The following is a 26,529-nucleotide window of genomic DNA, read 5'->3' as shown; positions in this document are numbered from 1 at the left end:
TCCTCCCACAAGGACAAATAAATAAAGATATTCAAATTCAAAAATAAAATTTTAAAAACATCATAGAAGAAAACCAGGAAAAAGAGAAAGAAAATTGAAATGAAAGTGCGACAATAATAAGATTGAGAGAGAGCTGGTTCCTTGTGTACAGATAGGATTGTATGGCAGATAATTGAGATGACCAGACGCAAAACTATCTATTGAACTGCATTTTGTTTGTTTTAAATATATTAGCGATATATTACATGTAATCCAGGCAAATTATTCTCATTTTCCAACAGCAAATTGCTGCAAGAAATGAGATTTGGAAAGGATGTTAACCCAAGCTTTGCTCATCTACTCTCTCTCTCTCTCTCTCTCTCTCTCTCTCTCTCTCTCTGTGTGTGTGTGTCTCTCTCTCTGTCTCTCTCTCTCTCTGTGTGTCTCTCTCTCTGTCTATCTCTCTCTCTCTCTCTCTGTGTGTGTCTCTCTCTCTGTCTCTCTCTCTCTCTCTGTGTCTCTCTCTCTGTCTATCTCTCTCTCTCTCTCTCTCTCTCTCTCTCTGTGTGTGTCTCTCTCTCTGTCTCTCTCTCTCTCTCTCTGTGTCTCTCTCTCTGTCTATCTCTCTCTCTCTCTCTCTCTCTATCTATCTATCTATCTATCTATCTATCTCTCTCTGTGTCTCTCTCTGTCTCTCTCTCTCTATCTATCTATCTATCTATCTCTCTCTCTCTCTGTGTGTCTCTCTCTCTCTCTCTCTGTCTCACTCTCTCTCTCTATCTATCTATCTATCTATCTATCTCTCTCTCTTTTTCTTTCTTTCTTTCTTTATCTGCCTCTTTCTCTCTCCTTTCTCTTTCTCTCTTTCCTCTCTCACTCTACCTCTAATACGCTTCTTCAACAGTCATGACGTCACTTCCCTGGTAATGACGCATAGCAACTTGGTAACTTGCTCTAAACTATCGAAACAATGGCGGACGTCCTTATGAAATATTTCTCCGACGAGCATAAAAGTATATCCAGAGGAGAAAAACATTATAAATATGATCATGTTTTGACTTTTATACATTCTGATCACATTACAAATGAAAAGTTCTAGCCAGCATGAAGAATAAAAAGTACCGATTTCCTTTGTTTAGAACCACGCTGCTCTGACTTTCCCTTTTCCTCTCTTTCTCTTTTTCTCTCTATATATCTCTCTGTCTATCTCTCTATGTATCTATCTATTTATCCCCCATATCTCTATGTTTTCATGTCTATTGATATATTTCTGTGTTTCTATATCTAAAGATCAATTCATAAGTTAAGCTATCAATTAATCTATCAATTAATCAATCAATTAATCAATCTATCTAACTTTATGTCTATCAATTAATCAATCTATCTAACTTTATGTCTATCAATGAAATTTTCAAAAAATAAATAAGATATAGATTTTTAAAATTCTCTTTATTCATCCCATCGGGAAATTTCTCTCTATCTAGAGACTATTCCAAGGGAAGACTGGAATAACCCAGGGGTCAGCCTTAGTGCAGTGCTGCAAATTGAGCTAGGGCGAGGTGATTTGCTCAAGGCCACACAGTGCAGCGGCGGGTGAACTCGTTACCTTTGGGGTACGAAGCTAAGAACGTACCGCTGAACCACGCTACCCCTATCAAGGTACCTTTCTATCTATCGATTCACCTATCTATCTATCTATCTATCCTTCTATCTCTCTTTCGAGCAATATCTATCTGTTTATCTAAAACGACACCCTTCTACCAAATTGCTTGATACAATATCATAATATATCATGTAGAAAGACCATGAAGATAGGAAACGCCTGAAATTCAAACAAACAAGCCATCCTATCAAATCAAAAGAAAGGAATATTATTATCACAGCCAGAACAGCCTAATGACAATCCGAAAAAAATGCAAATGCAGGAATTAGATAACACGCCAGCCAAACGGAAATGGTTTGACACAAAACGTTATCTATCAAGTTACAGTCAAACACACGGCACGCGCGCGAGCACACACACACACACACACACACACACACACACACACATATACATACACATTGATGCACACTCACACAAATACACAAGGAATATGCATCGATGTCAAAATGGCCATTCAATACCAGGTATAATCTATACAAATTGTCTTTCTATAATATACACCAACAACATTCTACCATACTCAGCTAAAATGTTTGGAACCAATGTTGCCAGATATATGTTGAAAAACAATATTATATTATGGTTGAATTCAATAGTAAGTGGCGTTTTGGGGGGGTTTTATGTTTTGAGTTGTTGTTGTTTGTTTTGTTTTTTAGTTTTTTTTTTGTTTTTTTTTTATTTATTTATTTTTGTTTGTTTTTGTTTTTTGTTTTTTTGGGTTGTTCTGTTTATTTGTTTGTTTTTGTCAATTGTTGTTGTATTTTTGTTTTTGTTACTTGTTTCTATATTATTTTATATTTTAAGGGGATTTACAGGGGCTTGCTACACCTGGAGATCATTTCAGTGTCAGTTAAAAGGAAGAACATTGGATAGACAAAATTCATAGATTAAAAGTTCCCGAAAAAAAAGTGGGTCAAAGGCTCAAAGAGCACTGGTTCGAATAGGGACCTTAATTTGATTTCAAGAGCAACAGTCTATGTGTTTGTTAGAGTTCCATCCAGACACAAAACGAATCTCATAAAAGGAACATAACAATTGATTACAAAATAGTATATTCAAAACAAAAATGTAAGAAGTACATAACAGAGAAATGATTTACAAGAGGATAGAACCTCTCACAAACCATTTGACTGTTTCTCTTTCATCCGAGAACTAAGGCCAGCGTCAGGACAAAGTCAAATATTCTCACCCCATGACAAAGACAAAAAGCAACCTGGAACAGCAAAAGAGATAATATAGATAGTGTGCGCTTGGCTAAGAAGCTCATAACATTGCCATCCGGAAGTATAACGAACCAAACACACAAAACTGTGTGTAACCTTGAAGGTTTATAGTCTGGTTAATACAATTTAGTGACAATTACTCATAAACTATGATGGCAAAACGCTATAACAAAGACCTGAGTGACGTCAGTTTCATACTATCTATAGGGGAATTGGAGATACAGCACGGGTCGTCTCCCCATTGCGATCTTCATTCATAGCAGTATTGTTTTTACCAATCCCGACACCAACATTTCATGGTGTAAATTCAACGGTTGTCCAGGATCAGGAGACACGTCTAAGGGTTTTACAATGGTAAGACATTATAATGTAGTATACAGTGCAAAACTTACAGAAGACGATTTGGAAGGTAAACTGTAAATATAGGTTAGATTGATGATGATGATGATGATGATGGTGATAAAGATTAAGGTCATAACGATACTTATGACGATCCTTTCGATGATGATGATGATGATGACGATGATGATGATGATGATGATAATGATAATGATGATGATGATGATGATGATGATGATGATGACGACGACGATGATGATGATGATGATGATGATGATGATGATGATGATGATGAGTCGATGGTTTTGACGGTGTTGGTGGTGTCGATGTGGTACATGTGATGGTTGTAGTAGCGGAAGCACGATTTCTTAAATTATTAAAATTAGTCACGAAAATCATCAGTCGTCTCTGAAAGGAAGTAGATAAATCATTTTCAGACACCACCAATCCATCCCCACCCCCCCCCTCCCTTCATTGACCCCCGCCCACATCGTTTCACCTCCCTCATCTCCCCCCCCCCTTCCCCCTACCCCTTCTCTCCACCTCCGTCAAATCTCCCCTAATCAATGGGCGTCCTGATGGAATATCTCTGGGAGATTTTGGAGAATCAGAGATTGGAAGTCAAAACTTCATTCCGAGTCTGCTGAAGATGGAATTATCTTCCTCTTCACGGTCTATTATTAACCACCTTCCACAGTAAATATTTTAATAATAAATTTTGAAACACTGACAAAATAATTATGGCAAACGTTTAGACGATAAAAATAGAGATTATTACATCGACAAAATTATATTATAAAATTTTTGTTATATGAATAATAATAATAATAATAATAATATAATAATAATATAATAAATAATAATAATAATAATAATAATAATAATAATAATAATAATAATAATAATAATAATAATAATAATAATAATAATAATAATAATAATAATAATAATAATAATAATAATAATAATAAATAATAATAATAATAATAATAAATAATAATAATAATAATAATAATATATAATATAATAATAATAATAATAATAATAATAATAATAATAATAATAATAATAATAATAATAATAATAATAATAATAATAATAATAATAATAATAATATAATAATAATAATAATAATAATAATAATAATAATAATAATAATAATAATATAATAATAATAATAATAATAATAATAATAATAATAATAATAATAAATAATAATAATAATAATAAATAATAATAATAATAATAATATAATAATAATAATAATAATAATAATATGAATATGATGATATGATGAATGATGATGATGATATAATAATAATAATAATAATAATAATAATAATAATAATAATAATAATGATAATATAATAATATGATAATAATAATATGATGATAATAATAATAATAATAATAATAATAATAAATAATAAAAATGATAATAATAATAATATATAATAATAATAATAATAATATATAATAATAATAATAATAATAATAATAATAATAATAATAATAATAATAATAATAATAATAATATAATAATAATAATAATAATAATAATAATAATAATAATAATAATAATAATATAATAACAATAATAATAACAATAATAACAATAATAATGATAAAAAAAATAATAAAGTATTAGGCTAGATGCCAAAGCCTCAAAGCGTTTTACAATATCACTTAACAAAGCATAGCATGTCAAAAGACACATAGACATTAGTCGCCTACAAAAACTATGCATGATTTACAAAATGAAATAAAAGTGACATTCAACTAATGAGAAACAAAACATAATTCTAAAAACTAAGGAGCTGAAAAGTTCATTGTCATGTCTCCGATCATTTTAAACTGGTAATGCGACCCACCATCTCAAACGGTACTATGTCGAGGTGAATCATTTGCCAAAAAGTTATTTTAAAATGAAAATTATGATTTAGTTTTTGTCATCTTAAAGAAAACTACCAGTAAAACTGAATAATTTCACTTAACCAGTTAAATGCTGTACCACGAAAAGACACGCCTTTAAAACACTTCTAAACATGAGTGAGTAATTACCCACTTTTAACCAGTTAAATGCTGTACCACGAAAAGACACGCCTTTAAAACACTTCTAAACATGAGTGAGTAATTACCCACTTTTAACCAGTTAAATGCTGTACCACGAAAAGACACGCCTTTAAAACACTTCTAAGCATGAGTGAGTAATTACCCACTTTTAACCAGTTACTCTAGGAAGATAAGTATTTAAATATTTGGCCAGAAAACTCGTCCTTCAAATATCGATCGATTTAAATTACCCTTAATCTTGGCAAAAACACTCAAACCTGGAACTTTGCGAGTTATTCCTTTGTCCCAGGTTTGAGGGTTTCTGTCCAGATTATGAGGGTCATTAAAATCGATCGACATTTGAAGGACGAGATTTCTGGCCAAATGTTTTAATACGAGTCTTTAGTGAGAATTACTTATAAACGCGGATGGCAAAAACTAATAACAACGACCTGAGTGACGTCATCTTCATACTATCTTTATGAAGTATTGGATTTGAAGAGAAATTTGATTTCCTATCCTCAACATTGGTCAGTCGGTCAAGCAGTCAATAGGCCAATAACGTAGGAATGTGAAATAATTGCTTGATATTCTCAGAAAGAGCGTTGGTTTCTCCTAAAGTACTTTCCGTCTGTCAAGATTATGAGGGTCATTAAAACCGATCGACATTTGAAGGACGACTTTTCTGGCCAAATGTTTTAATACGTGTCTTTCTAGAGTGCGGCAGTTAATTATCACATTTATATGTTACCCATCGCATTAAAACGTTAATATGTCGGGATAGATTATATGCTAAAAAGGAATATATAGTCCAAAGTTTGAAACTTGGGTTAAATTTTTGTAATGTTTCAGTAAGGATCATAGCAATCGTTTGTTAAGGGCAAAATCGAAGTTTCTTATCAATTATACTTCAAAATCACTTTTGGCTCACCAACATGATAAGTACATACCGTATTAAGACGATGGGTTACATTTTTTCAAGTGTAAAACGTAATGAATATATCGGTATAAAAAGAGAAGAGTTTGACATTTAGTTGACATTTTTTTAAAGATGTCATATTTATTTTTTGTAGTTACATTTTTAGAATGTTAATCTTATATGACGATCCTTTCGATGATGATGACGATGATGATGATGATGATGGTGATGACGATGATGATGATGATGATGATGATGATGATGATGGTGATGACGATGATGATGATGATGATGATGATGATGATGATGATGATGGTGATGATCGATGATGATGATGATGATGATGATGATGATGGATGAGATGATGATGATGATGATGATGGATGAGATGATGATGATGATGATGATGATGATGATGATGATGATGATGATGATGATGATGATGATGATGGTGATGATGATGATGATGACGATGTGATGATGGGATGATGATGATGATGATGATGATGATGATGATGATGACGACGACGACGACGACGATGATGATGATGATGATGATGATGGTGGTGATGACGACGACGACGATGATGATGATGATGATGATGATGATGGTGATGATGACGACGACGACGACGACGATGATGATGATGATGATGATGATGATGATGATGATGACGACGACGACGACGACGATGATGATGATGATGATGATGATGGTGATGATGACGACGACGACGATGATGATGATGATGATGATGATGATGATGGTGATGACGACGATGATGATGATGATGATGATGATGATGATGATGATGACGACGACGACGACGATGATGATGATGATGATGATGATGATGTGATGATGACGACGACGACGATGATGATGATGATGATGATGATGATGATGATGATGATGATGATGATGATGATGATGATGATGATGATGATGATGATGGTGAGTCGATGGTTTCGAAGGTGTCAGTGTGGTACATGTGATGGTGGTAGCATTTCATACCGGTTTGAAGCGGTTGATCATAAATTCATTTTTAGTGTCTAAAGCAACCCGGATATTATAATACTGTCTTGGGGCGATGGCTCAAATATATGTTATATCGGATTAAAATCCGTGCCGACCTGTAAAGGTTAAACCCAATCGTTATTCCAATCGCTGGTGAGTGAATAGCGAAGACTGTAACTAGATTTCTGCCATACTCTGGAAAAACACACATTAAAAAATTTGGCCAGAATACTCTTCCTTCAAATATCGATCGATTTAAATGACTCTCATCTTGGCAAAAACTCTCAAACCCGGGACTTCGCCGAACTCCCGGGTTTGAGAATTTTTGCCAAGATGAGAGGCTTTTAAATCGATCGATATTTGAAGGACGAGTTTTCTGGCCAATTTTTTTAATATGTGTTTTTCCAGAGTAGGTGCGGCACATTTGGTGTTTAGACAGGAAATCCAATTCACCTCTGACAAGATTTTAAAACCTCTTCGGTCAATAAATTATAAATAACAAACCCGTTCGTCGGTCGACGACCAACACCGGTGTTTGCATGTTGGATAATTTGGGGAAATTTTAACTCAATACTTTGATTGTTAAATTGCTTGGTTGTAGTAACTAGGTACATCATATCGTGTCAAACTGGAGTGAAATGGGAATGAACTAAAAGGATGTACTTAATCATATTTGAGTCAAAATGATAAGATTTATAACGGTATTAGCCGTGTCCAGCACAGCGAAAACTATTATGAAGACAACTGACGTATAAACATCGGTTTTAATGGTATGACGATGATGTCTACGAGTGAATAAGACTCACAACAGCACACAAGTCATAAAAAACAAGTTGCAGAATTTTTATGTACAACAGTTTAAACAACAACAACACCGTTCTTCTCAATAACATTTTTAAAAACTTGACCCTATTCCAATTTTTTTGATTTACAATCCAGTTTTTCTTATCTAAACCATCCTGACATAAAACCGTTCCGAGAAATAGACATAGAGAGAAAGAAAGTAAGGAAGAAGAAATGAAAGAAAGAGAGAGAGAGAGGGGAGAGAGAGAGAGAGAGAGAGAGAGAGAGAAAGAAAGAGAGAGAGAGAGAGAGAGAGAGAGAGAGAGAGAGAGGAGAAAGAGAATAATCAGTTTTTACTCTATTTATTTTTAGAAATAGAACTAAAAGTTTCTATTTGATAAGGAATAAAATTCTATCCCCCGCCCGCCATAATTCCATTATACAACACAGACTTACAATAATAATGTGTGATTTTTATCATGGATGACAATGATAACGTAATTCTAAATTACTGAACATTTCATGGCCTCCTGTTAATTACATTTTCTAAAATCAGAACTAGACTCGAGGATGTGATATGAACAGAATAAAAGACAATACACGATTTTGGGTTTGGCTGACGAAACGAGGTGATGTGTGTCTGCTCAAAAGCGTGTATTAAACAAGGGAAAAAGTGTGATGGCAAAAAAAACTGGCTCCAATCTCCTTGGAAGTGTAAAACCACTCTTCCAGGAGGACTGGAAACATATCTTGTGTAATTGATGTTTTGTGTCAGAGTGATGTCATGTTATTTTCTAGTCTAAATACATGCTGGTGGTCATTAAAGATCATCCATCCTCGCTCTTTCACGTCCCGCAATCTTAAAACTCTGCCTATACTTCCTGCCCCGCCTTATATGTTAAATGTTACTGTTGGCCAGGAACCCCTTGTAAAGCGCTTTGAGCACGTTTAGTGGATATTGCGCTATATAAAAGCTCAATTATTTTTTTAATCTCGACTTCACCCGGAATCGATCTTAGTCACATTACGAGTGAAGCGAGTGCTCTACCAACTGAGCTATCGAAACCCTATTTCGTGCTCTATTCCAAGTCTATTCAATTATACATAGGGAAAGATAGAAAATGTACTGGCTTTTATTCCTTTAACTTTTCTGTTAATCGACAGTTAGAAAACAGTTTTTGGTCAGTCACATACTATAAGCACCTTATACGACACTATTAAAGCACGGCATACGTCATAATTTAGTATATTTCGGGTTGGTTTGAGAGTATTTCCATTACAACAATGAGTTGATTATCAGACATGTAAATAAGTATAAGACGGTTAAAGCTAAATTTATATGTTCACACCTTAATGGAATGCGTTATGAAATACATGAAAATGTTCACATTTTATAGAATTGTCAGATCTTTCACGTAATAATGGAGCCAAAAAACAACCAAAACTGGCGCGTAAAGTCTTTTCGTAGTACTCACATTTGTGACCAATCGTCCCAAACAGTAAGATATTCGGGGTGAACCAGCTTCTAAAATTCAAATAGAGATGAAGTGAGTAGGAAAGTGCCAGAAGACAATAGAGAATAAAAATTTCGTCGGGGTTTGAACCCGCGTCACCGTCGTGAAATATTTATTCTCTATTGTCTTCTGACACTTTCCTACTTACTTCATCTCTTGTTGTTATCAACATAAGTGCCTGCTCCACTCACTTTTCTGAATTAAAAATTCAATTATTAGCTCAGCCAAACTTACAAAAATTGAGTTGGAATAAAGTTCTCCGCCAAGGAGAGTGATGTTTGGTTCTGAAAATCCAAAAACAGTATTGAGTGAACGCATTATCTAACGAATTTAGTCCCATGACATTTCCAGATCGTGCCAGCCGACAAGTCGTGTCGCCTGGCCGTCTGGATTTTAAGGATTGTATTAATGTTTTTATTGTTGTTTTTTGTTATTGGCTGAAGAAGGATTTTGAGCCCGAAACATTTCTTGTTTAGGTACTCCGTTATTTTTCGAAGTTGTTATATCCCTTTTTGTTCATGACTTTTTATAGTCCATAGCTTTTCCAGCTGTTTGGTAAACACTTCCACTGATTTGTGAATACATAATAATTACCAAAATAATCTTTCAAGAGACAAATGGTTTGCGCTCCATAATTGCTAACGATTTTTATGTTTCTTTTTTGTTTTAGTTTTGTGGTTCTTGTTGTGTTGTTGTTGTTGTTGTTATTTTGTTGTTTGTTTATTTGTTTGTTTATAAACGCCATCTCATTTTTGGCTTTTTAATATAGGCCACGTGTTTTATTTTCTAAACTTGTCTTTTAAAAGTTAAAAAAACTTTTTAACGACATCTCGCTGTTTGTTTTGCTCGACGAAAAATAGATTAATCTGTATTTACCGGAGCTGAAAATTCAATCAAGGGAAGTAACTTTAAATAATTGTCTCTGGCAGACCCTCTAGTTTGCATATTCTAATCGGACAGTCACTTTTGGCAATTTTAGCACCAACCACTTAAACGTTGCGACTTCCTTGACTTCCAATTGATTTAAAGTTACTGTCAGCAGTTTTACCACAAATGGAGTGCCATGTCCGTGTCTGGATGACGACGTCAAAACGAATTATCATAAATATCACCGAGCCGTTCAGACGCAAGATGGACGATAGGAATAATAGACAATTAAAAGATATTTTAAAACCAATACAAACCAATTATAATCGTCTAAGATGTTATAATATACAAATTAATGTGAATATCTGCTTGTCCATGTGGGTGATGCACACGCTTCCGACAAACTCGTATTTGGTGTTTCCGGGCAACAAAAGTGATGAGAATTTACAGAATATCGCCCCAAGATATATCTACTACATAATAAAGGCTATCCCGATAGTTGACATAAGAAAGCAACTGGGCTTACAAGACACTGGGCGGATTACGATTCCTGATACATGTGATTTATTCTTAGCCCCCCCCCCCCTCTCTCTCTCTCTCTCTCTCTCTCTCTCTCTCTCTCCCTCTCTCTCTCTCTCTCTCTCTCTCTCTCTCTCTCTCTCTCCTCTCTCTCTCTCTCTCCCTCTCTCTCTCTCTCTCACTCTCTCTCTCTCCTTTATTTCTTTCTACTGTTCTTTCTTTCCTTCCCCTTTTCTCTTTTTTTCTTTTACTTTATCAGACAAAACTTGAGTTGTAGATCTAGTTAGATATTAAGGAAAGGAAATAACGTTGGACAAGTGTCCTATTCATAGGATAGGAAGAAATGCTTACCACCAGCAACAGAATCCGAAGTAATATCCATATGTACGAGATTTCAAGACCCGAATGTCTTCTTTACGTTTTATATTAAAACGCCCGACCCTTGGCTTTTTCTTACGCAGCAAATCCTATGTTACCAGCAAGGTTATTCCAGAAAACCATTTCATAATATCTGCTTTACTCTCACAAAACACCTTCATTTAAACATGGCCTGAACAAAAATATTTTCGTATAACGAAAAATCAATGTCAAAACACTTGTCTAAATATCTTAAATCCAAGACTTCAAAAGAAGACTTTAAGACATCTTGACAAGTTGGAGACTATTCTTAGAAACCGTCGATATAAAAATCAAAACTTTTCAGGCCAAAATACAAAAATGCGAATTGTCAGAAAATGACTTAATTCACGGTTGTAGTAATGGCCAAATTGAAGGTGGCGTGGGGGAAGAAAATCAATTCATACTAATGGATTACAATTTTCGCTACACTTTCAGGGACTCCTTTTCATTACCAAATTGTAGGATTTGCGGAACGTTTATCGTGTAATAATGTAGAGTCCTTGCGGTCTTGCGTTTTGGAATTCCGGATGCGGTCATATGTTCTCTTTCATTGAACGAACTCGTGGACATTCGATAGGAATACAATTCGGATGAAACAGTGCTACACAAAATTGAGCTTTTTTATATAGTGCAATATCCACTAAACGTGCTCAAAGCGCTTTACAAGGGGTCCCTGGCCAACAGCAACATTTAACATGTAGGATGGGACATGACGCCTTTTAGGCGATATTACAATTTTTTCGGACAGGTACTCATTTTACACCAGAGTACGGTGAGAGAATGTGAGTAAAGAGCCTTCTCCAAGGAATCAACTATGCGCCGAGCGAGGCTTGAACCCAGGACCTTCCGATCCGAAAGCGAGTGTCATACCACTAGACCACATAGCCGCACAAAGCAAGAAAGAAAAATATAAGAGAAAACTCATCCCTAAAATCAGCATTCCTCTACTGGGGATCGAACCTCAGACCTCCTGATGACCGGTCAGACGCTCTACCATTACATCACCGAGGTTCCCGGATAGTTTGGACAATTTAAAATGCCTATATTCTTCACTTTGGGACATATTATAGTCTACCTCTTATACTATCCATATTGAGTTCTGATGAAAAGACGTCTTTAAAATATATTTTAATGTTACAAATTGTAGTTAAATTCAACACTTAACATTTTGACGTCCCAATGTTTTCGTAATAAGCCCGTATTATTTGTGAGTGCGTTAATGAGAACAAATTTCAGATTGCAAATCACAGGCATGCAAGGAATCGTAGAGATCGTATGCGCTTGGCTAAGAAGCTCATAACATTGCCATCCGGAAGTATAACGGACCAACACACAAAACTGTGTGTATCCATGAACTTTTATAGTCGGGTTAATACAGTTCAGTGAGCATTACTAATAAACGCGGATGGCAAAAAACAATAACAAAGACCTGAGTGACGTCATCTTCGAACTATCTATATTCAGCCCTTCAGACGATTCTTATCTTGTTATCTTCATATTAAAGAACATTTTTAATGTGATGTAACCAATTCTCCCGTACTCTGTAAAAACTCATATTTAGAAATATGACCAGAACACTCGTCCTACAAATTAATATCGATTGATTTAAATGACTCTCATCTTGACAAAAACTCTCAAAACCGGGACTTCTAAATTAAGACAGACCATAATTGCATTCGGTTATCAGACCTGCTATTGTGTGCACTTTGGTTGGAATAGTGAGAATGAGAATGGAACATGTTATTCCCTTAATTCAAAGTTGCACTGCTTAGTGCTCCCAGGTTCACAACTTTGTCACACCTTGAAGTTAGAGAAACATTTCTGTTTTCATTTAGATAAGTTCATACATCAACACTCCAGTTTGGTGATTGTTTTTCTCATTGACTTTGATATAAAAGCATGTTTTGATAACGTCATCGTTGGTTTATTTTGAAATGCCATGGCTTAAACCATGAATAAATGCACTCAATCCATCCACATTAAAGGATCTCAATATAATAAGATTTTTGCACTCCTGCATCCGGGAACGGGTTCAACATTTCAACATTTCAAACGTAGGAGTTTAACAACATTATTATTATTATTATTCCCCTTTAATGATCCCATTCATCTATATTATTTCTTATTAAAATGTATTATTTTTTACAATTTTTGGTTCCGGAATTTAACGACTTAACATTAAGAATTATCTTTATGGTCAAGGTATCCACGTGTGTCAAAATCTATTTTTAGTAAAACTGGATGCAAAGCTGAGAATTCTTGAATTCCTACGTTTTTTATTTACAAAGAATAATTATGATAGAGACACGTCATGACGTTTTTATCATTTTCAAAATACGCCTTTCTGCCACAGCATCATTATATACCATCGCCTTGGCATTACATGAAGGGATATAGATAATCTATCAAACGAGATGTCTGGTGTCAACAGGAATCACCCATGTTGTTCAAAGATTTATCATGCTTTAGTAATATCGAGTTTTACTCAAAAGCAAAGAGGTATACTAATTCTATTATTTGATGGCAAATTGTCATATTTTGATAATAACAAAAATGCTTCAGACATTCAAAGACTCTTTTTTTAAGTGTTAGCATTTAACTCGTATTATTATTGAACAAAATCAAATTGTATATTTTAAAACACATGGTTTTAAAAAAATAATTGGCCAAATAATCTCACCAATCTTCAAATTCTATCGATTGAAAGAAGGTAAGGCAACCTGGGTTTGATCTTACAATACTTCGTTTGTGACCATTTTGTCAACCCCGTATTTTATAGGAGTTAACCAGATGTCAAAATCGTGGATTTAAATTTAAAGGAAGGAATGTTGCTTGGGATCGTAATAGAGAGACAACCGAGTTTCTTCGGATACCTTGTGCGAAAGTGAAAGAACGAGTTTGTGGCGGTGAGCGGCAAAATCCAAAGTAAACGTTCTCAGAGAAGACAATGAAGAATGTGACTGACACAGCTGGAGGACTTCACTGGAAAGTCACTTGGTATCTGATAGAATCAGCCAGAGACAGGTCTCCTGAGAGATATAACTCTTGAAGCCTCAAAAGCCTGGGACAGGCATGGAACTTGAAGAAGAATACATTTTTTAAAGATCAGATAAACGTCATTTGTATTCTACGGTCTCAGCACGGTATTATTTCGGGGTGGTTTGGCTACCAAATACTGACTCACTAATCATAAAAATGAATGATACTCGTATTACAATTATGGGCATTACAATAGATTAGTAACTTAAAGTGATAAAAATTCAAATCTTGAATAGGCGAGGTGAAATGTGATGAATGTGAATTGAACGTCAAAATGTGCTGAAATATCCAATTTTGGTTGCGGTTTATTTTGCCCCTAAAGGAAGTATACTCAAAAACCTTGTCAATAAAACACACAAATTTCCCACAAGTTGCATTTTTTAAAACTGAAATTTCAATTTTTAACATTCAAGGCCGACGGGCAATCTTGACTTGGCCATCTTGAATTTCAAACAACTTTTTGCAATCCATTTGCACCGCCATAAATACTGCTTCCAGTCGGTGAGTCATATAGTAGCTGTGTATTTTATTTTCTTTTATATAAAAGAAATGATATTCTTTCTCATCAATAAAATAAATTCAAACATGATCCAAGCCTCGTGATCTTGACTGAAAAGTCGTTTTTTTTTCAGGCTTCTCGTTCAACCCGACATTGAACCGTTTGAAGCGATGGGCTTCATTACATTTGTGACCCACCCGTCGATATATGCAGTACTAATACGAATTTAGGAATATAAGCTATTTAAATAATCAGGGACAAAAATCACTCCACTCAATGAAGGCCTTTGTTTTAATCTTATATCTGACCCACCGGATCAAAGTGGTATTATCTTCAGATGACCTTCGTAAGGGAAATTACATTTAAAACCTCAAACGTGAAATATGAAGTTTCTTTCTCTTCGTTATGGTGAAGTATAAATACTATGTCTTTCATTGCAAAAGATTCCCAGGTCCTATTTCTCATCTTTTTATCTCTAAATTTACTTTTCGGACCCCGAAAATAAAACCGTTTTGAGATGTGTTTTTCAGATATGTTGAACATAAAAAATTTAAATGTCTATTTAAAGCCCACGCTCATATAATTCTTGAAGCGTTTGGTGATATTGACTCTTTTGGCCAAAACTTTTTCCCTCTTAATATTATATCGATCAATTAATAAATGCCCCCCTCCCTCCAATCTTGACAAACGAAACAAACAAAAAATTGAAAAACCGATACGACATGGAAATCTCTCGATCTGCATTAAATATAATATTTGGGTTAAATAAAATAATCTTTGACAGTTGGGAAGTCATTTTAAATGATCGATATAATATTTATTATGAAGTGAAAGAATCTGTGGCCAAAGTGTAAATAGACGTTTGGCCAGATATTTCTCGATGGATTCAAAGACGATTTGGGTTAAAGAATTTTCAAAATTTAAGGAGACATTTTAACCAGTTAGCTGCCTTACTCTTTAAAGAAAAGTATTTAAAAATTTGGCCAGAAAACTCCTCCAAATATCGATGGATTTAAATGACCCTCATCTTGGCAATATCTCTCAAACCTGGGACCTCGTGAGGTTAAATGATTGACGTGTAAAATGAAGAGGAAGTTGTTTGTTGCCATGGAAAGAGGTGTTTTGTCTGCGCTTGGCTAAGTATTTTTTAAAAATATTTTCAGTTGTAATGACGATGTATACATAAAGAAAACGTTGGAAAATAATGTTTGTTGTGAAAACTTTATTATGTTTCTCTAGTTCTTGTTGCACTTTTTGTTAAATATTTGATAGGGGCAATCTTGCATTATATTATATAATGAAACATCCCCTCGAAAAGGCATTATGTCGAAATGCATTGATCTACGTTTACATATATGCAGGTCTGACCTCCGAAAACAGACCTGCAAATAAGTGCGAGTCGTCCTGGGAAGATTAAGATTGAAATTTTAGTTTTAAAACTTGGCAACTTGTGGGAAGTTTATGTGTTTTACTGACAATGTCTTTGAGTATACTGCCTTTAGGGGCAAAATATGAATATTTCCACAAATTTTAATGTTAAATTCACATTTATCACATTTCACCTCCACGATTCAAAATTGGCAACTTGAAGATCGAAGTAACAAATAACAATAATTAAATGGAAAAGACTCTTTATTCAAATTTACAAAGGCATATAATTGCGACGTTTTGGGTCTCTCCTTTGTTAACAAAACCCAATAAATGAATAAATATAAAGATAATCCTCCTGTCTATCATTTTTCGTCTTTAGAGTCTCATTGATCGTATTTTGTTGTTACTATGTGTTTAAGTCAGGTACTCGCCATTTCTATCCACTAGGTCAATGGTACCAACCATGACGTAACTATAGAAGTCGGCCATGGTACCAACACATGTGTAAACCAAAACCCTTATAGCCTATTAGAGATTTTCACTGGCAGTCTAAAACAATAATAAGGCAGAGTGACGTCAACCTCATTCATTCTTTACACTAAAATGACACTTAAATAGTAAAGAAAAAACTCTCAAACCTGAGATTTCATAAATATGACCCATCGCCTCAAACAACATTATTAATCTTGGTCAGTAGCCAGATGGGTGACAGTGGAAAATTCCAGTCCTGGCATTATATCCCTGCTACCATTGTTTTTAAAAACACAGTATGTGCAGTGTGAACCAAACAACACATACTGTGACCTTTTTTTGAAAAAAAACGGTAGCCTGGGTAAGGCACTTTACACAAATAACCCCATTCGACTCAGGTGCAAATGAGTACCTGGCTAAAGGCAATTATGGATATTGCAAGAGTGTAGTATAAAATACGTCTTTCAAGTGGCTGGTATGTATTAATTTTAGTTATTAGTTCTCACTAAACAATTCAAGGTTACACGTAGTTTTGTTGATGTGCGGCTATGTGGTCTAGTGGTATGACAATCGCTTTCCGATCGGAATGTCCTGGGTTCGAGCCTAGCTCGGCGCATAGTTGAGTCCAATTGGAAAAGACTCTTTACTCACATTCTATCACCGTACTCAGGGGTAAAATGAATACCTGGCCGTCAACAGCGTTGTCTTTGTCCGAAAAATTGTAATATCGCCTAACAGGCGGTATGTCCCGTCCTACATGTTAAATGTTGCTGTTGACCAGGGACCCTGGTAAACCGCTTTGAGCACATTTAGTGGATATTGCGCTATACAAAAAGCTCTATTTATTATTAGTTTTGTGTGCTGGTATGTTATATACGACTGGCAGATGTTTTGAATAATTTACCTGAAGACATATCACCAATCAGTGTCATATTCAATATTCGTTGTATAATTAACTCTATTTAAATTCATTTGGCATGTCAGACCATGTACATTCGGGATTTTCAAATAATTGATATACAAAATGCAATAATATCCAATATAATTAGATTATTCATCAAAATCAATTAATATGTTGGTAAGTTCTTTATCAGTGATATTCTTAAAAATATTAATTGAATTAGATTTTTTTATCGCAAACTTTATATGATTTCAAATTGTACAGTTCTTTGAATTAGGTTATTTTTCCAATAAATATCTTAAATATATCTCCCCTAGTGTTAGTAACATGAATGTGAAAAAAACAAAGACAATGCTATTTAGCAAGAGAAAAAACAATGGGAAAATATCAATTGAAATAGGTGGAAAGATCATAGAGCAAGTAAAGTCATTCCAATATCTAGGAGCATTATTGACAGAAGATGGAAAATGCGATGCAGAAATCATCAGACGAATTGCATTGGCCAAGAGTAAATTTTCAAAAATGCATTCCCTAATCACATCCCACGACCTATCACTTACCACAAAAACACGTCTGGCAAAATGCTACATTTGGTCAACACTACTTGTTGGATGTGAAACATGGTTTCTGACAAAGACACTAGAAAAGAAACTCAGAGCATTTGAGATGTGGACCTATAGAAGAATTGCAAGGGTATCCTGGAAGGAAAAGAAAACAAATCATCAAGTACTCCAAACTTTAGGAATAACATCGACAACGATCATTTCAACTATTAGAAAGATGATAACCCGATATTTCGGCCACATCAGAAGGCACGACTCACTACAGAAGACCATTGCAGAGAGAAAAATAGAAGGCAAGCGTTGTCGAGGACGAAGAAGGACAAGCTGGCTTGGAAATGTCGCATCGTACGTAGGAAGCCCCATAAATCAATGTGCGAAACTCGCAGATGATAGAGAGAGAGAGAGCTGGCGAACCGTGATCTCCAACGTCGTGTCCGACATGGAACATCGGTAAAGGTAAAGGTTAGTAACATGCGAATAATTTTAAATAACCATTATATAAACTAAGAGTTTATTTTGAATAACTTAATTTTTGTTCAATTTTGCAGCTCCCCACACTTCCAAATTTTGGACAATTTGTTGAATGCCGTTCTTGCCTTTTTTGACGTCCTTATCAGCTCCTTGTCGATTGGTGACTTGCACCCAACTACCAATTTAAATACTTCTATTATCTCGATATTTGGAATGGGAAAACCTGAAAGTGAAATGTGAAGGTGACTTTCATAACACGCTCGGCGACGCTTAGGTGGAATGTGAGTGTGTTCTCTCTTTCAATCTCTTCGACAGCTTGGAATTGGGTTCAATGGTCTGATGTCACGTCGCCCAGCAACGACAGCCATCGTGGTTCTAAACAAAGAAAATCGTTATTTTTTATTATTCATGCTGACAAGAACTTTTTATATGTCTTGTGATCAGTATGTGTAAAAGTCAAAACATGATCAGATTCTTAATGTTTTTCCGCCTTTGTATACGCTTTTATGCTCTTCGGAGAAGTATTTCATAAGGGCGTCCGCCATTGTTCCGATAGTTTAGAGCCAATTACTAAGTTACCATGCGTCATTGCGAGGGAAGTGATGTTACGACTGTTGAAGCGTATTGTCAGGGAAGAGTTTCTTTTTTATAACACTCAGGGTGTTATTCAATAGGGCGAAGAAGTATGTTCCTGCTTAATTCGATAAATAAACAATAAAAAACAGCGATTGTATCTGCATGATGAAAAGTAGACTTAGCAGGTATTAAACTTCACTTCCAAAGATTATGGTGTTGTTAACATTTCACAGCGGTACTCGAACCACGGATCTACAAGTCCGACGTAAAATTTAATTCATCAAGACCATTAAGCCGCACCAAAAAAAAAAAAAACCCCGACTATGCTTGGATTCAAACCCGCTCCGCTTTCCATGGAAGTCGAGTGCTCTATTAACTGAGATATCGGGACTGCCTTCGCATTAATACAGATTTTTAAATTATATCATAGACACATTTCCATTTATGATTTCTAAATCCAATTTATTTCCCCATTTCGATACATCTAAGATATGATATATAAGCGAAGTCAAAATACAAGTAGGGCCCCATTTCCTGTGGTGTGGGTTCTTTTCTTTTTTTGGCCGAGTTCTTTGAAAGATCACGTGACAGAATAAAGAAATCAACTATTAATTACAAGTTTCCCCCCCCCCCCTATATATGATGGCACTCGGCTACGAGATAATCGCATTAAAACCCATAAATATAGACAGACACAAGATGACAGCATCAATATATACTCTGACGAAACGCCTTTTCGCATTCTAGCCCGGAAACTATTACTTCATATTTTACTTATCGCTCAACAGAAATGACCTAGAAATTGTCAACAATTTTTAAATCCGAGACTTCTTTTGAAGTCTGTTTAACCTCCATGAAAAGGAATCTCGAGTTTGAGGACTCATTTTCATATGGTGGAAAGGCATTAAACGTTTTCTGGCCATTTTTTTTAAAAAAAGCGTTTTAATGAAATTTGTCCGAATAGCTAACTTGAATAATCAGCTGCCTTGTCAGAAAACATATGCATAAGTAAAGGACAGGAGTGCCATGAATATGCATGAGATCTTTTATTGGGTGTTGAAGGGAGCTTTAGATAGGCCATCGTTCATGGAAAGATCAATCTAAACTCTTTGAATGAGTGTGAGAAGATACAAGGCGTTGATGGCTGATGGGCGCTTATCGGTCAAGTAATCGGACGAGCTCTGTAACGATGCGTGACCTTCGATGTTCGTATCGTAATCGATCGTTTTGAATGAAGCAAAAAGCATGAGTTTTTGAAATACCCGGCAATGAGTAGACATGTTGGACTGTAGATAATACCCCGTGATATCTGTGACTATTTATCTAAGGAATTTACAATGGTGACATAATCGTGTCGTATTGTAATCAAAAACATTTTCATTTGTCTTTGTTTGCATGAATAATCTTTGGGAGGAAACTGGGTGTAATATTATGAAAAGCAATGGAGATGGTAAACGTGAAAAGTACGATATTTAATGTATATATCATTTATTTATTTATTCATTCATTCATTTATTTGCATATCTATTTATTTAGCGTAGAGAAGCCATCAAAATATAGTTTGATATATCATATCAACATTTTTAGGAAGCTCTGATCGATTTTTTATCCGAGTTTTGATGCTATCATAACATAATTCTAAATAAAAATGCTACAATCTTATATAGATCTCGTGTTGGGGGAAAATGGAAGGGGTGGGGTAGCTTTTTGTCTTCCATCTATAATTGAATATGCTATCTCTGGGACTATGTCATCAAAGAACAACGCCAATATTTCTGACCCATGAACCAGATGCAAAAATATGAGTTTTTCACGTTAAAATGACTAGAATTTTTATGTTTTTGTAACCTTAAGAAATGACATCAATAAGGAACAAAAGTTTGATGTCATTCTCCCTATTCAAGTTTATATTTTTTATCGACTGACACATAATGTTTTGATTTACTCACATCCCTTGTGATGTGACGCATGTGACCCACCGTCTTTAACCCTCTCCTTACCACCTACAGCAAAATCGTCACATTTGTCACGACACAATATTCATTTTTTTCTTATTCAGATTAATTTTGTACATCACAATGATCTTACTTTGTTTAATTAATAAGAACATAAAGTTGTTTTGTAGAGAGATTGTTTGAGTTTTTAACATCCATTTTCTGCTGGGTAACCATGTCATTTTGGGGAAAATTCTGGAAAATAATCGATAAGGAGAGAGTTGAACGGTATTACGTCGGTTTGACATGATGTCAAAGTGGAATCTCACATTCCATGTCATTTTAACATGGAAACTCAATTGAACGATACAATGTTTTACCGTTTTGGGGCAATGGGTGTTAATTGGCGAAACTGAAAGTGTCCGGAAAATGTGACCCATCGTCTCAAAACGGTATTATGTCGGAACGAACCATATGCATAGAAGCCGAATTAAATGTTAAATTGGTCAAAAATATAAATTGTTGGCATTAGCACCCATCCTAAATCATGGTATCCATTCTCCTCAATAAAACATACAAACTCAACACAAGTCTGATTTTTCCGGCTATAACTTCAATTTTCAACATCTTAACCAACCCGACTTAATACCGTTTTAAGGCGAAGGGTTACAATAAATGGTGCTAACCCATCTGGTGTGGTGTCTCCGAGCTGTTAATTGTTAATAATTCATCTTTTTATCAGTTCAGTGCGTTTTCCGTAATTGACTCTAGTTATTTTTTAATGTCAACATCGATACTTGCAATAATCATCGTTTAGAGACCAAGGTAAAAATAAAATTATCTTCAAATTTCATACGATATTTTACCATCGATCTTAAGGGAGGAGAAATCATTCCACAAAATACCCTTCAAAATACACTTCTCATCGATCCTTCCTAACTTTTCCAGAAGACAAAAGATAACCTTATAGGTGTTTTAATTTGAAGAAGAAAAAAGTTAGCTGTTATTTGATTTTTAAAATTTATTTCTGCAAACCAAATTCTTTCTTCACCCTAATGCTTGTTGTTGTTGCTTTTTTTCAAGATCTACCACGAGAAAATCCGAGATAATCCAAACATCAGTCTTTTCTTTATTATTGACAAAAAGAGACGCCGATAACGAGGTGGGAATAGAATAATTTATTCACACGGTCATTCCATCTCATTCAGACAGATTGCAAAATATATTGTTTAAAATATTTGGCGACAAATTATTGAAAAATTGTTAAATATTAAAAGGAATGAATATGACGTCACTCTTCTCTTTGTTGCTGTTTTTATTTACCGCCAATTTAGTGATTAGCTTTCTTTCAATTCTCTTGATTAGATTATTTTAAAAAATGGTTATTTATGTATGTTGAACCGATTAATCTGGTGAGTATTTACTTCAACGCATAGCTAAAATATAACAATTTGTATCTTGTCCCAATGCCTGCTCCCTAATTATTTTATTATATTCTTTTCCCATTCGACTCAATGCGAGGTGGAAAAGATGGTGGTTGTTGGGGGGGGGGGGGGGGGAATGGGAGGAGGAAAGTTGATGAATGGACTTGGTATTGAATATCAGGATGTGATGGATGAGAATTTAAAATTGATAAATGGCTATCTATCTGAAACAAAATGAAATAAAAAGAAGGTGAAATGATGAGTATATCATTAACAGTATTAAATCTATTCCGTTTTTTTATTATTACTGACAATAAATTGAATTATTTGATATTATTTTTTGTATTGATATTGCTTTACTAGTATACAAGTCTACAATGAATGAAGACGAGATTAAGAAGGGGGTTTGTGAACAAAAGGTCTGTTTAAGAAATAGCCCCCTCTTGTTGGTTGGTGCCTATATGAAATTTATCATACACGAGTATCCTGTAAAATACTGCTAAAATCTGTGGCAGAGTCCCTTCATATGAAAATCACACACCCTGGCATTGCGACTAAAACCGTACCAGGATAATGACATGCCCACATAGGGCTCTTGAACTCAATAAAACTAGTAAATAACGGAAAGATTTGTGCCAGAACTCGTGACGTTATTTTGCATTGCTTCTGACAACTTCTTGATTTATATATAATGTTATTGACTAGAATTTCCCTGTACGAACTTCGTGTTCCAATGAATTCCTGGTAGAGAGTTTTCTACGTCACGAGAGAATCCCCGGGTTTTGTTATTTTTTGATTTATTTATCTTTCAATAGTAACCTGTCGTTTCAAAACGATATTACGTCGAAGGGAACATGGTGCTTAAAAGTGAGTTTTGAGATTAGTTTATAAGATTTGAGTTAAAATCAAAACCTTCATTGAAAATAATGAATTTGTTTCGTCAAATACGCTTCAACAGTCATGACGGCACTTCCCTCGTAATGGCGCATGGTAACTTAGTAACTGGCTCTAAACTATCGGAACAATGGCGGACGCCCTTATGAAATATTTATCCGACGAGCATAAAAGCGTATCCAGATGCAAAAAAAAACCAAAAACATTATAAATCTGATCATGTTTTAACTTTTAAACATTCTGATCACAAGACATATGAAATGTTCTAGCCAGCATGAAGAATAAAAAGTACAAATTTTCTTTGTTAAGAACCAAGATGGCCGCCGTTGCTGGGCGACGTGACATCAGACTATTGAATCCAATTTTAAACAGCTTAATATTGAGTGAATGCATATTGTCCACCAAATTCAGTCCCCTTTGTGAGTAACGAAAAATGACAATGACCTACTGACATCTCGGTGTTCAGGCTTGTTTTTGAAATGATTTGCGTGATTTTGTGGCTTTTGTTCACTATTGAAATCATCGAGCCCTGAAAAATAACGGTTTACGTGTGTGCTGTCCTCTTTAAATTATTCACTTTGTTGGTTACAACTAAGGGACAGAATCTATGATAACTGCTTTCACCTAAATCTTTGATTCTGATTATTTTGACTTTATAGTCAGTTTCCGTCACCGGTACCATTCCGGCATAATACCGTTTTGGTGCGTTGGGGTCACATACGATGGCCAAGTAGCTGATGTTTAGCACTGTTATTACCAAAATATATGCAAAATATACCGTCAAAAACCAAACCCCAAAATGTCATCAACTACGAAAGGGTGAGATAAAGCGAGCTATTATTTATCATTTTATACGATAATGATCACCATCGAATGACTGGATTATGAATAAGTTTGCATAATAATATTGTTTCTACGCTTAGGCCATACAGTACAATCTCGGTCATCAAACAGTTCATTGTCCTGTTTTTGTTTTGTTTCTTTTTGTTTTGTCTTGTTGTTTTGCTGGTTGTTTTTGTTTGTTTTTGTTTGAATTTTTAATGTATGGTCATCTCGTTTGGGGGAGGGGGGGGGGTGTGGGGGGATTGTTGTTTTGTTATTTTTTCAGGGTTTTTTTTTTTTTTGTTTTTTTTGTTCGGTTTTATTAGTAGTAAATTCTCAACTTATTCAACTAATTATTTGTTATCAATTGACATAAATTATTTCTTTAACTCACATCCATTCGATGTAAATCCATTAAACAGGCGTTATTGTCAAGGGCGGATCGATAATCACATCACGAGTGTTCTCACCTTTGTCGTCATCATCACAAATTCAATCTGCATTGGAAAGTAGAACAAGAAAAAAAATTCACATATTATTAAATCATGTAAAATGAGATTTCCGTGGGTTTTTATCGCGGGTTCAATTCAAATTTACATACATAAATATATATTTTAATTAATCACAATTTAAAACCAGTTAACTTTGATTTGGGCCAGGATACACTATACGACCTGCAGAAAAGAATCGTTTTACTATGGATAGGATAGATTTATATTTCACAAGATGTTCAACGAGCGACTTTTGCGTCAGTAAATCAATATGATAAACTCCTTTTGAAGTCATGATAAAAGTCGTGGTTCTATTATAGTTGTGACAATGCAATAAATTGCTTCCTTCCTGGTGTGAACGACAATTTATATAAAATATATAGTATATATTGGCGAAATATCCAATAAAAGTGCTCAAAGTGCTTTACAAGGTGTCCCTAGCCAACAAACATATTTATCATGTCGAACGATATATGTCGCCTATTAGGAGATATTATATTTTTTCCGACCGACCAATACTGTTAACCGCCAGGTACTCATTTAACACCTGCGTACTATGGTGTCAGTTATGACCTTCTCTAAGTACCCAACTATGCGTCACTCGCTTCAGTGAGGGACTCGAACCCAGGTCCTCCGATCCCAGTGTCATACCAAAAGACCATATGCCGCACTATACCTAATACTTATATATATATATAATAGAGGGAAACCATGCTCAATGTGCATCTCAAATCAATACAAATTTATATGTCCTATAATTTGAAAGAGAGAGTCAACTATGCCCGCGACGTCTGCGAAACTTAAGAATGACATGAGAAATCCAACGTATGTTGTTTTAATTAGTAAATTCGGCTTCGTGGTCTTGTTTGTGGTATAACATTCGCCTGAAGGACGATGGGTTCGTGGCCTTCGGTTACTAAAAGCCTGATTACTAACCAAAACAATTCGTCATAAAAAATTACGAAGATCATGGGGGGAGGCAGTTATAAGTTGTAATCAGTAACTTAAAACAATGGAAAATCATTTGTTTCCTTGAGCATGTAATGTATAACCACAGCTCACTCTTTACTTTCGTTTGGTTTCCTTTGTGACGTAACTTTGTTGTCAGTATTAGGCTGTAAGCTGAGTGCATTCAAATTGGATTCAGTATCTGATGTCACGCCGCCCGGCAACGGCGGCCATTTTGGTTCTAAACAAAGAAAATCATTACTTTTTATTCTTCATGCTGGCTAGAACTTTTCATATGCCTTGTGATCAGAATGTGTAAAAGTCAAAACAAGATCAAATTTATGGGTTTTTCCCTCTGGATACGCTTTTATGCTCGCCGGAGAAATATTTCATACGGGCGTCCGCCATTGTTCCGATAGTTTAGAGCCAGTGCTACTCAGTTACCATGCGACATTAGGAAGGAAGTGACGTTACGACTGTTGAAGAGTATTCCTCTCCGGTTCGTCTTGCTCCCCTTTCCTCTCAGTTGGTCTCTTGTTTTATCATAGAACATAGTGAGTGCAACTCACTCGTTTTTAGTTGCCGAACCGTACAGGAATCGAATGCGAAAGTTTTATAATAATAATAATAATAATAATAATAATAATAATAATAATAACAATAATAATAATAATAATAATAATAATAATAATAATAATAATAATAATAATACACATTTATATAGCGCTCATTCTCGTGTAAAACACAAGCTCTGGGCACTTTACTATATAAATATCAATTTTAAGTGAAAAAAAAAATAATAACAACAATAATAATTCATAGCCAAATCAAGGATTCATATTGAGTC

The 26,529-nt window shown here is 34.8% G+C and overlaps 1 protein-coding gene across 1 annotated transcript in view; it reads right to left on the bottom strand.

The window, feature by feature from the left end:
- The window catches only part of LOC144964136 (neuronal acetylcholine receptor subunit alpha-10-like), a 227,551-nt gene that overhangs the window by 163,007 nt on the left and 38,015 nt on the right, over positions 1 to 26,529 (bottom strand). Inside the window, exon 2 of the mRNA XM_078898067.1 lies at positions 24,638 to 24,740. The gene's annotated coding sequence lies outside the window, so the exon portion shown is untranslated. The remainder of the gene's footprint in view (positions 1 to 24,637; positions 24,741 to 26,529) is intronic.

This window comes from Berghia stephanieae, chromosome 2, assembly GCF_034508935.2.
Source record: "Berghia stephanieae isolate SIO BIC M18660-M18661 chromosome 2, UCSD_Bste_1.3, whole genome shotgun sequence".
Lineage (NCBI taxonomy): Eukaryota > Metazoa > Mollusca > Gastropoda > Nudibranchia > Aeolidiidae > Berghia > Berghia stephanieae.
This window is presented reverse-complemented; position numbering and strand designations above follow the sequence as displayed.